Source organism: Lissotriton vulgaris, chromosome 1_1 (assembly GCF_964263255.1).
Source record: "Lissotriton vulgaris chromosome 1_1, aLisVul1.2, whole genome shotgun sequence".
In the NCBI taxonomy this organism is placed as follows: domain Eukaryota; kingdom Metazoa; phylum Chordata; class Amphibia; order Caudata; family Salamandridae; genus Lissotriton; species Lissotriton vulgaris.
Window position 1 is genome coordinate 1,231,288,687 of NC_141685.1, and position 14,750 is coordinate 1,231,303,436.

The window sequence follows — 14,750 nt, forward strand, 5'->3', positions numbered from 1 at the left end:
CTCCACTGTATGTTACTCCACTCTTTGCCACTCCAGTGCATGCCACTCCACTCTACCCCACTCCATTCTACTCTATTCCATTGGATACCACTCCACTTTACGCCACTCCACGGTATGCTATTACACTCTTCCCCATTCTACGGTATGCCATTCCCGTCTACATCAATTCACTGTATGCCACTACACTGCACGCTATTTTTTTTTTTTGTTTGTTTTTATTGCAGAATTAGAAACCACAGAATACAAAGGCTCAACCAGTCCACTCGTAATGTCCCCCCGTTCAAGCATTAAAACGTATATCATACACAGCCATTTAGCCCGCATCCCGGAGGCCGGGCGGCGTAGTACCATAAATAGCAGGAAGGCATCACGGTGAGCATCCCTGTGGGACAATGGTCGAAAGATCATTTTTCGTATCTGCATTTTACCCCCCCACCCACAACAAATAACATTGTCAGCCATCCCACGTGTGCAGGTCAGTGCTGCCAGCCGCTTCCCGCCCCGCCCCGCGCACTGCGGGGCCCACCATACCTGGCCCGCGCCCCTTTACCACCTCCCGCTCATCACCCTCGCCCCACAGGCCCTTCTCTACTCAGTGTCACCATCACGGTCGCCCAACCTCCTGGCTTCCAACCCACCCCGAACTCCCACTAAACAACCCCCCAGTGTCCCCTCCCCGGCAACTGCTGATGGTGTGTGTCCCGTCCTTAAGTGTAGTATGGATCCCGCTACAGTGTCAATGACAGCTCTGAGTTAGTACGCCTCGCAGTGTCCACAGGTCCCATTCACTCAGTCCTCATCTTCTACTAAAGAGTCACGCAAGGCTTGCACCACCAATTCCCACGCATGCGCTGCATCCAAGGCTTTCTCATTACTAAGCTTGACAGCCTGTTTCATTCGGAGCACACTCTCACATTCAGACCACCGCAAAAATTCATTCTTCCACCTCCGCACGGACGGCCCGCTCCTGGACTTCCAATGCCATGAGATCTCTCTTTGTGCCAGTATCAGACCCACGTCAATAAATTTGCTTGTCACCTTAGTGTGTTTGGTGTGCGGAAACCAGAGCAACAGGCACGCCGCCATGTCGAAGTCCACCTCCCTGTCGGTCACATCGTTTAGGAGGTCCCCCACCTCTGCCCAGTAGGCCTCCAAATGCGGACAACCCCAAAACAAATGATCCATGTCCGCTTCCGGAGACGAACACCTCGGGCACCGAGCATCCTGCACCTGAAAGTACCGCCGTATTTTTTCCGGAGTCAGATAGGCCCTATGTAGCACAAAGAAATGCACTTGTTGGAAATGCGCATTCCTCGTGCCTTTCCATGTGCGCCGTAGAATGTGGCTCCACACCGTGTCTGGAATGGGCCTGCCCACACTCTCCTCCCATTTAGCTTTGAGCCCCTGGAGCGGTTCCAGTCCCTCGTGTAACATCCTGTTATGGAGGCAGGTCACAGCCTTAAAGGTGCCCGCTGCCATCACCACATACTGACACGCCATAGTTGTGTCCGGTTCTATGAGCCCTCCCTTCCAGTGCTTCTGTATAGCCGCTACCACCGCCGCATGCAATAGGAACCCCCCGTCAGACAGCCCGAACTGCTCCTGAAGCACTCCGAAGGGCACCAAGGTCCCGTCGACATACAGGTCTCCCACCACCTGAAGTCCCGCCTCCTCCCATTCCAGCAATGGGGACCAATCGCCCCCGTGTGGTAAGGCCGTCAGCATACCGATCGGGATTTCCGGCGCATAAGGCCGAGTCGCCCTCGCTCTTCTAAGACTCCTCTGCCAGCACAGCCTGAGCGTCCGTTCCTCCATAGTGAGGCCCCGCAGCTCCAGCTTCTGCTGCATAACGATATAAGACAGTACATGGCGTGGTATCCCCAGCTCTCGGTCACCCTCCAGTCCCCTAAACACCCGGGCCACATGTTGCGTGAGAACCTGGAGCTGCGCCGCCAAGTAATACAGTTCAAAATCAGGAACAGCCATCCCCCCCTCAATCTTGGGGCGTAGCAACGTGCTCAGAGCCACCCTTCGGTGGCCATGTCCCCACAGGAAACCAATATTCATCGTCCTCAGATCCCTAAAGATCCTCTGAGGAATGCAAATGGGCAACGTCCTGAAGTAGTATTGGAGGCGGGGGAGCGCCACCATTTTCAAGAGAGCAATCCTACCCAGCACCGTCAGCGGAAGGGTCGACCAAAAGGACATGCTGCCCCTCAGCGCTCGAACGCATCGACCAATGTTGCCTTCCAATAGGTCCGTGGTCACATGGTAGATACGGACTCCCAGATAAGTGAAGCAAGATGGCTCCCAGACTACCCCTAGGTCACGAGCAGGGCCGGGCGTCTCCGCTCTCAGCGGAAACACACAGGTCTTCGCCCAGTTGACCTTAAGGCCCGACAACTGGCCAAATTCTGATAACAGGTCCATCGCTCCTTCCAGGGCCCGCTCCGTGTCGTCTAAGTACAGCAACAGGTCGTCCGCATATAGCGAGATGTGATGTAGCCGCCCGCCGCTATTTATCCCCGCGTATCTGTCACCCGACCTAGCGTGGACCGCCAAGGGTTCCATCGCCAGAGCAAACAGGAGGGGGGAAAGGGAGCACCCCTGTCTCGTGCCCCTACCCACCGGGTACGCCGCAGACACCAATCCACCCAAGCGTACCCGCGCCGTCGCTGAGGAGTACAAGACCTTCGTCCACCGGCGGAACCCATCACCTATGCCAAACCTCTCCAGCACTCCATCCAGAAAGACCCATTCCAAACTATCGAACGCCTTCTCTATGTCCACGGATAAGACCGCTTGGGTCCCATCCTCGTCCAAAATGGCATCCATTATCCCTACCAGGCGACGGATATTCATCGCCGTGCTCCTCGTGGGGATAAACCCCGCCTGATCCCCGTGTACCAGGCCCGTCATGTGTGGGGCCGGCCTGGCGGCCAGAATCCGGCTCAGGATTTTGTAGTTCACCGTCAGCATGGACAACGGGCGATAGGACCTCACATCTGTTGCATCCCTGCCTGGCTTTAGGAGCGGCACAATCAAAGCCTCCCTCATGGACCCAGGCAAACCCCCTGACTCATAAGCCTCCGTGTACACCACCAGCAGTCTGGGCGCCAAGCTGTCTACAAACTGTTGGTAGAATTCTACTGGCAACCCGTCCACCCCGGGTGTTTTATTCCGAGCCATATTTTTAATGGCCACCCGTATTTCAGTAAGCGTGATCGGACCGCCCAACTCTTTCGCGTCTTCCTCATCAAGGACCGGCAGCTGCCTCGCCTCTAGGTACTCCGCAATTTCCTGAGCCTCCACTCCCAACTGACTCTGGTACAATTCCTCATAATACACACGAAAGCACTCCAACACCGCTGCTTGAGAATATACCGTCTCCCCCAGTGCGTTGTTAATGCTAAGGACCGGGCAGCCCCTAAGTTCAGGGTTAGCGAGTCTGGCCAAGAGCGTGCCCACCTTGTCCCGTTCAGCATGCGCTCTGATGGCGTATTGCCTGTAGTCGTAACACCTCAACCGTTCCGTTTCGGTGGCGACCACCTCCTTCGCCTCCAACAACCGGGCCTGTAAGTCTGGCCTGGCTGGCCTGCGCCGCTCCAAGTCTCTCAGATTCTCCTCCGCTTTCGCAAGTGCATTCAACACAGTCGTACTAGCATTCGAAAACCTACCCAGACATACCCCTCTCACCACCACTTTCATCGCATCCCATTCAGTGGACCTACACGTGGCGGTACCCTCGTTCTCGTTGAAGTAATTATCGATACCCTGTTGGACAGCATCACTGAACACTGAGTCCTCCAGCGTGTCTGGCCGGAGCCGCCATGTTGGAATCGCTGAGCGCTCCCGCTGCCACTGGATATGTACGAATAGGGGATTATGATCCGAAATGGTTCTAGCCAAGTATTCTGTGTGCGATATCAATGGGGCCAGAAATCCGCCACAGAGCATTGAATCTATCCTCACATGTAGTGCATGGAGAGCTGAGTAAAAAGAATAGTCCCTGGTGTCCCTGTGCTGTTCCCGCCACACATCCAGCAATCCCCACCTTTCCTGCCAGTCCTTCCTGTGCATGGCCAACTGACGTACCGGGGAATCAACAAGGGGGGGGTGAGACCTATCTAACACCACATCCGTTATCGAGTTAAAATCCCCCCCTAGTACCACCGGGCCCGCTAGGAAAGAAGCCAAGGATCCGGAAAGGCCATCAAAGAATCGAGCCTGATCAGTATTTGGCGCATACACACAACAGAGAACCACATCCCTACCATACAACCTCCCCTCCACCGCCACAAACCTGCCATCCGGGTCCACCACTTGGTTCAGCACCTGGAACGGTATCCCTGCTCTCACCCAAATCAATACCCCCCTGGCATACGCTGAGTAAGTGGTGCCGAACACCTGGCCCGCCACCTTTTTTGCAACGCAGCACACTCCTTTTTTGTCAGATGGGTCTCTTGTAGCATTGCAATCTGGACCCCCCTTCGCACCAGATATGCGTGCACCTTGTGGCGCTTGACCATGGTTCGTAGCCCCCGGCCATTCCACGTTAGGCATTTTAAGCTAGGTAACATCCCCATACCAGCAGCAATCAGTCCAGGTCAAACAACGCCAGTTCACATTCCCCCCAAAGCAGTTGCCCCCCCCCAAAACAAACTCTGAAAAGAAAAACACCGCAAACCCCACTCCCCAGGACAGAGCCTACAAACCCAGTGTCAGCCCCGATCCAAACCTCAAACCAACCACACATTCTCCTAACCTGTGGTCTCCACCACAGAAGGCCTTAAGGGCCCTAGGGGGGTGAGTTATCGCCGATCCCAGCTAGCGGAGCCCATGCCCCGCGCCCCCATCCCGTCCTGCCTACGTGGCACCCTATCCGGCAACCCACCCATCGCCAAAAGGATACCGCCCTACCAGCAGTTCTTGTCCAAGTCCCAACACAGCCTCAACCGTGAAATATCCCATCAGAAGTCTGGGGGGTCACCACCAGCCCCTTCGAGCTTTCCGCTTCAGAAAGTTCCCCTCCTGTCCTGCTGCCTTCTCCGCCAGAGTCCATCTCCACCAGTTCACTTTCCTGCTGCGACCCCGTGATGGCCGCCGTCGCTGCGAGCGCATCTCTCTTTTCCGCAGCCATTTGAGCCTCCCGTTTCTCCCGCTGGCGCCTATTGCGGGACCGGATGCGTTGCGATTGTCTGATCTGTGGCTGTTTAGGCCTATCTCGCCTGCTTTTATGCGATCGATCTGTCCCCGCACTGTACGACTCCAGCCACTGCCATGCCTCGTCCGGAGTGTGAAAGAAGTGCGTGGTCTCATCCAGGATGACCCGCAGCTTGGCCGGGAAGAGCAAGGAGTATTGAATGCCCTCTTCTCGCAGCTCCTTCTTCACCGCCAGGAACGATGCTCTGTTTTTCTGGACCGTCTGAGTGTAGTCCGGGAAGATTGTAACCCTGCTGTTCTCCACCTCAAACGGGCCCGACATCCGAGCCCTCTGGATGAGGAGGTCCCGGTCCTTATAATGGAGGAGCCGCACCACCATCGGTCGGGGGGGGCGGCCAAGTCCTGGCGGACGAGCAGGCACCCTGTGGGCTCGTTCCAGGGTAAAGAAAGGAGTAAGCCCCTCCGGCGCCACCACAGTTCGAAACCAATCCTCCATGTAGGCCACCGCATCCTCCCCCTCAATTTGTTCCGGCAGGCCCACGACCCGCACGTTGTTCCTCCTATTGCGGCCTTCGGCATCCTCCGCACGTCGTTCCAGCGAGTCCAATTGGGTTAGGATGTCCGTGATCTTATGCTCCGCGGTCACTACCGACGGTTTCAGGTCCAATAGCAGCTGATCATGGTCCTTGACCTTATCCGCCAGCTTCGCATGGTCCGCTCGCAATAGCCCCAGCCCCGCGGCTACTTGCGCTATGTCCTGCTGCAATTGCATCCAGTATGGCATCCAGGCGTCGGTTCAGTCGGTGCTCCTGGTCCTACTCCCTCGGGGGGTCTCGCCCATCTGGGATAGCGCCGCTAGGTCCCCCTGTCCGCGCTCCACGGCCACCGACCCTCCCGTGGCCGCCATCTTAGGGTACTGCGTCACAGGCCAGGAAACCCGTCCAGTCCCGGCACTCGTGGGTCGGTGCAAACTTCCCAATATTGAACAGGATCAAGTGCCACCGCCGATGCCCGCAGTTCCAAGGGCCAAGTGGGTGAGCACTGTCCGAACTGCCCCCTCGTGAGCCTGGAGGAGGAAGGGAAAAGGGAGGGATAGCGGCCAGCAAGTGTCCTCAAAGTCCGAGCGGGGTCGGTTTCCCCGTCCCCCGATCTTCAGGACTGTCGCCTCAGTCCCTACCGCTTCAATCACTCGGCTGCAGAGCCGTCCACCAGTCGGCGCCAAGTCAGCTCAATGTCGATGTCCGGAGCTGCCCGACTGCTCCGCCGCCATTTTCTTCTCACTCTCGGCGACACCTCAGCCGTCACCCAACTGGGTCTCCTCAGGGCCAGCAGTCCCCCGGCAACTTTCTATCGACGCCCAGTGGTCCCCCTACACTTCGTAGGGCAGGAGAGTCGACCACGGGTCGCCCAGGGTGCAGAAATCAGGAGAATTAGCGGGATTCCGCGCGGAGCTGCGAGCTCACGCCGCCATCCCGATCGGCGTCCAAGCCACGCCCCCCACTACACTGCATACTACTCCACTATATGCTATTCCAGTCTCCACTACTCTACTGTACACCACTCCACTCTACACTATTCCAATGTATGCCACTCCACTATAGGCTACTATACTCTCTGCCACTCCAGTGTACACCACTCCACTCTACGCCACTCCATTCTATGCCAGTACATTGGTTGCCACTTCTGTCTATGTCACTACACTATTTGCTATTTCATTCTACCCCACTCCACTGTATACCACTCCATTTTACACTACTCCACTATACAGCACTCCACTCTACGCTATTACATTGTACACAACTTCAATATTTGCCCCTCTACTGTACGCTACTACACTATACTATATTACACTTTCCACTACTCCACAGTATGCTACTACACTATATAATATTACACTCTATGCCACTCCACAAAATGCCATGCCAGTCTAGGTGATACCACTCTATGCTATTCCACGTTCTGTCACTCATCTGTACGATACTCCACTCTACGTCACTCCAGTGTACTCTCCTCCTCTTTATTTCACTCCACCCTACAAAACTCTAGTACACTCTATACCACTCTTCTATAGTCTACTCCACTCCATGCCTAAACACTCTATTGTACAACACTCTACACCACTCTACAAAAGCTTCCAACATTGTACGACACAGCACTCCACTCTACTGTATGAGTTACAATTCCAATTTATAACAGTTTCCTAAACTCTACACTACACCACTCCAATGTATGCCATCTCAATCTACGCTAATCCACTATACCCTACTCCACTCCGTGAAATTCCAATGTACATTACTCCACTCTACACTATTCCACTCTCTGATACTTCGTTTTTCTACATTCCACTATACAGTATTCCACTGTGCACAAGTCCACTGTATACTACTCCACATTACTTTAATCCACTCTACAACACTACAGTGCACACCAATCCATGCCCTTCCATTCTATGACACTCTCTTCCACTCTGTATAATTCCACTCTATAACAGTTAACCACACTTCATGCTGTTCTACCACATTCTATTCCGCTCTATCCCTGTACACACCACTATTTAACACAGCACTCCACTCTACTGTATGAGACCCTACCCAAATGATGACAGTATACCAGTACAATTCACTCCATGCCACTCTACTCTATGATACACCAATACACTGTATTGAGCTTTATTCCACACAATGTTACTTAACTCCACTTGACTCTACTGCAGTGGACCAGACTGTATTCCACTTTATGCTGCTATACATCAATACAGTCGATGCAGATCCACTGTTTGGGGAACAAATGTGGAATAACGGCTAGGGCAGTCGACCTCAGGGCTGGGGAACCAGGTTTGAGTCTCAGCAGAGACGCTCAAAGTCTGTGATCCCGTGAAAATCAAATAAACTCCCTGTGACTAACAAAAATGAATGTGTCCACCTATAACATAACTGGTGATCATGGAAAATGTCTGATACCTTTGGGTTTAGATCACGCTATATAAAACTCCACAAAAAAAAAGTTTCACCCACTTCTGTACTCTATGCAACTCCACTCTACAACACTCTACTACACTGTATGCTACTCTCCAATGCTTCACTCCTGTCTATACCAGTTCACTCCATTGTACAACACTGTAGTATACTGTATGCCATTGTTCAACACTCTACTCCACTCTGTGATACTATGTTCTACTATTCAACACTGTACACAACTCATTGTATGCCTCTGCACCCCACTTTAATCCCCTCTACTCTGACACAGTGCTCCAGTCTATCTCACTACTTCCCTGCATGCCTATTACAGTTGTAGTCTATAACACTGTATGCCAATCCACTCTACCACACTCTAGATATCTGTACTAAACTGTACATCAATCAACTCTCAAAAAATCAACTATAGAGAATGTCACTCAATGCTGCTGTGGTATATATCACTTTACAATACTGTATGGCACCCACTCCACTATGCAACACTGTACTCCAATTTATGACACTTTAGTCGACTGTATGCTATGCCTCTCCACTTTACACCACTAAAGTCTATGACATGCCACTCCTCTCAATGACAATTTATTCCACTCTAGAATACCTCACTTCAGTGTTCTTTACTCTGCTCTACTACACTTTATCCCACTCTATGCCACTGAACTGTACTCTACTCTACACAGCTCCACTGTACAACACTCTACTCCACTGAATTAAATTCCACTCTACAGAACTTTGCTACACTCTATGAAACTCTATGATACTCTACTCAACTCTTTGCCCATCCACTCTATGCCACTTTACTACACTGTATGACATTCAACAACACACCACTCATCTTCTCGCCATGATACGCCACTCTACTATATGACATGGTACTCCATTCTACCACACTCTTCTCCACTGTTCTCTACAAAACTCCACTTGGAAATACTCCACTCTACGACACTCTACTTAACCCTACTACACTCTAAAGCACTCTACTTCTCTCTATGACAGTCTATGACACCATACTATAATGTTTGACATGCAAGTCCACGATACAACTCACTGGTATAGTCTACAGTACATGACTCCACTATATGAGACACCATGCAACTGCACTATATTACACTTCACTACACTATACGAACACTACTACATGCTTCTCTACTCCAGTGTATTCCAGTTTACAATACTCCACTCTGTGACAATAAACTTTACAACCTTCTCCTAGACTGTACTGCAATCCTCCGCTTGCAACTCTGGACACAATGATTTAAAACACATTTTCATTAAAAAAACATTTAACACTTTTAAAATTCTGTGAAAAAACACAAAGATTAAAGCTTAGTTTGTAGTAAGGGAAACATATTTTTCCTGTCACACCAAGTTTAAACTGCACAATCTTTAGATATTCTAAAGTTATAGATGTCTACAGCCATCTAATTATTATAAGCAGTGTACCTCATCACACACTCATTTTCATCTTGCTAACCAGGCACCATTAACTATAACTCGCCACTCTACCATGCCCTGTGTTCTCACAAATAATGATAATCCACTCTACAACATTACACTGTAAGAGACTGTCCATTTCGCCAGTGTACAACATTGCACTCAACCGCACTAAGCTATATAACTCTCTACTCCCCTGAGCACAAAAATGTCCACGGACTTGATAATTCTCGCCTCGGTGCCGATTCTAATCATGGGGTATCTGGGCAATAGTTGCTTAATCTCCACTACGGCGGCCCACCCGCTGCGGGATGCCTGGCTTTCACCTTGGGGATGCCCAGTAGGGGTTATCTCACAGGGAAAAGCCAGGACGGGTTCCCAAGGCAAGCGCCTTGATGCCTTCGGGTGATACGTGCGCTATATAAATCGCAATACATCTCCACTCTATGCCACTAAGCTCTACTACACTTTATGACACTTTATGACATTATACCTGATGACACTCCACTCCACTACACTCCATTTCATTACAATTGGTTGACGATACTCCACTGTGCAGCACTCAGCTCTACTGTTCGACACACCACTATACTAACACACTGCTCCATTCTATGCTACTCCACTTCACGATATGAAACACCACTCCATTCCATTGTATAAGTCTTCACTCCACTATATGCTATGTCACTCCATTCTATTGCACTTTACAATGCTCCACTCTATGACACTGGACGGTACAACACTCTCCTCCACTGTACTGTACTACACTCCACTTTATGACACTCCAATCAATGAAACCCCACCCAGCAATTTGAAACATATTTTTCATTAAAAATAAAAATCCATTAAAATACAATTAGAAAAACAAAGGTTAAAGATCATTTATAATTAGAAATGCCTAATCTATTTTTTCTATACAAGCCAAACTTAAAATACAAACATGTTAAAAATTGTAAAGTTAGGATTATTACTTCAATTTATGATGAATGCACCACCTTCAAATTACTATACATCGCACACCTGTGAACACACTCTTGTCACCTCACTTGTCAAACTACATTAACTATAACTCATGTCTTTTCCATGTACTTTTTATACCCTTACATACCTCATCATTTACAGCATTTGAAATCATAGCATTCATGAAAACACCTATAACTCAAATGTCAATATTTATTGCAACGCAGGGCACGGCAGAGTGACAAGTAATAGGTAATAGTGTTGTCTGGTTAGCGAGCTGAAAGAGTGTGTAAAGAGGTCTGCTACTTAGAATCATTTCAAGGTGGTGGATACTGTCAAGAATCAAAAAAATACCATTGCTTGGAGAAAATGCAAGAGGCACAAAGTCTTTGTTAAACCTTCTAGCTACAACCTGTGGTTGAATGTTAGGTAGGTGTAGCAAGTCTAAAGATGGCCGCCATGTTAGCTTCAATATTAAATAGATTAGTGTTGCGTTATGAAATCTCTCGGGACTTGAAATCCCGAGTCACGAGAAAGCGCTTCCATCTCCACACTTCAATTTGCCTGTGTGAAGTGAAGTCCGATTTTTGAAATGCTCTGCAAAATTAGTTATATTCAGGAGCCCAACGGTAATAGTTTTTGAGTCCGTTTGAGAATCTGTTCATAGACGTAAGTCCTTGAGTAGTCTCTCTTCAGTGTCTGAATTTTCCAGAGGAATAATTTTCCAGTGAGGAGAATTTGTGAGAAGACGTGTCTAGTTTTCCAGCAAGCTCTCCCACAAGAAGCCTTGCTGAGACTTGTATCCTGTTTCAATTACGAACTTCATAGAGATTCCAAGATCCGAAGAACAGTATTGATAGTGGCTAGATCAAGCACTCTTGGATAGAGAGTGAACTTCAGAGTGTAGATTCATTTTAGCAGCATGCAAGTAACACTCATCTAACCCTAGCTCTGAAGCACCAGTCAGAAGCCTGAACTTATTCTCAGAGCGGAAGTAACATCACTCTCGCACTTCAGTTCCTTCCGCTGCCTCCTTGTGTAACTTCCGAATCTTTCCTCCCTTTTCTTCCCTCGCTTGATCCTTTTTGTGCATTTACCCCTTCGAAGCCAAGCAGCCTTGTCTCTACATAATTCCGCATTACTGATTCAGTGAGGTACAACTCAAAGAAACAGTGACTAAATAATGTACTACCATTAATTAACGAATTAACAACTGTCAAGGATATTTTTACTACTGTAACTCATAGGTAGGAATTGTTTATGTAGTTACTAACTGAAGGGAGCGAAGGAAGAGGTGTGCTTAATCAAGACGTTGTATTTTCTTTGTGCATTAGGTATCCTTGGCAAAAAGAACTGCAGAAGTTACTTAATGAAAAAATAAGAGAAGCAGTGCTCTTGCAGAAGGGAAACATCCTTTACAACGCAACTTTTACCACGCAGTGCCTTTACGACACATTTCGCTGGGGGGCGTTCTAGGATAGGGAATAGATTTAATTTACTATCCAACACCTTCCCTACTATCCACGGGGACTGGAGTTGGAATAGTAAATTAAACTATTCACTATCCAGCGCCCCAAAGCACTATGCATTGTAAAGGCATGCGTTGTAAAAAACGTGTTGTAAAGGCATGCGTGGTAAAAGCATGCGTTGTAACGTCATACATCCCTTGCAGAACCTGGTTGGGGAGCACTAGGTGTTGAAGTGTAAGATTGTGCAGTGTAGGTTAAGAGAGTTGTTCTAAGTTTTATCTCCATTTTGTGTTTTAGGAACTCTACCGACCCAACCAGTAGAATATACAAGAAGACTCCACAGAAGACGAGAGACTCCAGGATCAGTCAGAGTGTTTCTTCTCTGCCCCTATCCCCTTTTCCCCTTTCTGGAACAGCTGCATTTTTAGGCAGTGTTTTCTGGGAAGAGGGCATTGGGACTTAGCAGCGTTCCGCCTCCTTGGAGAATGCAGCGCTTGACAGATTGAAGTGCCCATGATTTTCCTCAATCCGGGCAGAATGGCGGAAGATTTTAGTTTGAAAGTTTTAGGAGAGATGTTGGAAGGGTTTCAGTGGGAGTTAGGAGCCCTAAGCGAAGAAAATAAAAGTTTGAAGCAAGATGTGTTGGCTTCTCGTCAAGAGATCATGTTGTGATCACAAAGAGTGAGCGAAATAGATACAGGTAAGCTTCTGCCTTCACAAGCCTTGCCTAGTAGCTCATTACAGAATCCACGCACAGTTGCACAAGTAGCTGACTCTGTTTCCCCACTTATTCCATTGCCCCCTCCTGAAAGGTTTAGGGGGATACCCAGAAGGCCAACTCTTTCTTACTCAATGTATATTACACTTCATGTGTCGCCCCACACTTTTTCCAGATGCTCAGTCCTGCATAGCATTAATTTTGTCCTATCTTAGTGGGGACGCAGCCAATTGGGCCATGCCTTCAGTTACCCGAGATGATGCATTTTTCTATGATTTTGAATGGTTTAAAAACGAGTTTCTTAGGAATTTTGATAGGCCAAAGATTTTCCAGGCCACTGACAATGAGTTGTTAGAACTGCGCCAAGGAACGAAAGACCTAATAACGTATCTAAGCCAGTTCAACAAATTATTGGTGGAATCCAATTGGCCAGAGGAGAAATGAGCTGCCTTGTTCTATCGAGGATTGCGAGACAAAATTAAGGACACCCTGGCCCAGATTCAAAATAGACCTACTGATTTTTTGGAGTAAATGGATCTGGTTCTTGAGATTGACTTCCTTTGAAACCCAGCGGAAGGGAGAGAAGAAGACTAGAGACCTTAAATGGAACTTCCCACGGTTTGATAGAACCAGATCTGAAGGAAGCAAAACCTCTAGAACTACCACAGAGAGTGAACCAATGCATATTGGGTTGGTGCAAGGTCCTCTGAGTATAGATGAAAGAGAACAGAGAAGAACAAAGAAGCTGTGCATATATTGTGAGGGATTCGGACATTTTGTGAAGGAATGTCCTAAAAGACCCAAGACCACTGTTTTGGGAAACTCTCAAAACGATCTGTAGGTGGGGTCACTCATATGGCGAAAAGTGAGAAAGAGACTCCAGGGTCCCATCACATCATGAATACTCTCCAGACTTAGGCACCTCACTTGATTATGCAAATGAGTTTGAAGTTTCGGGACCAAGAGATTACCGGAGTGGCCATTATAATAGATTCCGGTGCCACAGGAAACTTCTGCGACTTAAACTATGACAGAAATATTGGGATTCAAGTGATTCTAAAAGAGAGAAAAGAACTAGTTTGGGCGGTAGACAGGACTAACCTTTCTTCCGGCCCAATTACTCATCACACCGAATCTGTGGAACTAATTCAAGCCATTGGGCATTGGGAGCTCCTCCAATTCAACCTCATTGATGTTTCTCAATTCAGATACTTTTGGGACTCCCTTGGCTCTCTCTGCATAATCCCTCTATTGACTGGGAGAATCAGACTGTAAACATGGATTCTCCATTTTGTTCGGAACACTCCTGCCCTGCAGTCACAGAGACTCCAGACCATCAGAGGCCACATTATTATCTTTTAGTGGAGAATCAATTGGGGCAATTGACACCTTTGAAATCCCAACTTAATACCAAGAATTCAACAAGGTGCTTTGCGAACAGGAAGAAGAAAAACTGCCTCCACATCACCCCTACAATTGTACAATAGACCTTGCACCTGGAACAGTATTGCTGTGCAGTAGGATCTATGCATTAACCGAAGCAGAAAACATCCACCTTAAAGAATATTTAGACCGCTACTTAGCTAACAGATTAATCAGACCACCACAGTCCCCAGTCTCCTCACTGTTATTTTTTATCCCGAAGAAAGAAGGATCCTTGAAAATGTGTATTGATTACTGTGCCATCAATAGGGTAACAATAAAAAAAGTTATCCATTGCACTTGATACCAGTTCTCTTAGATCAGACCAAAGAAGCCCAGATCTTTACTAAATTAGACATTTGTGGGGCCTATCATCTTATTTGAATGAAGGAAGGCCATGAGTGGAAGACTGCCTTTAGGACAATACGGGTAATTTGAATATCAGGTTATGCCCTTCGGTCTGTGTAATGCCCCGGCGGCCTTTCAGTATTTTATCAAAGACATCATGGGGGATTTGGTCGACAATATTGCAGTGGTTTACCTGGATGATTGTCTTATCTTTTCTAAGAATCCACAAGAACATCCAGAGCATGTCAAATTAGTCCTAGAAAG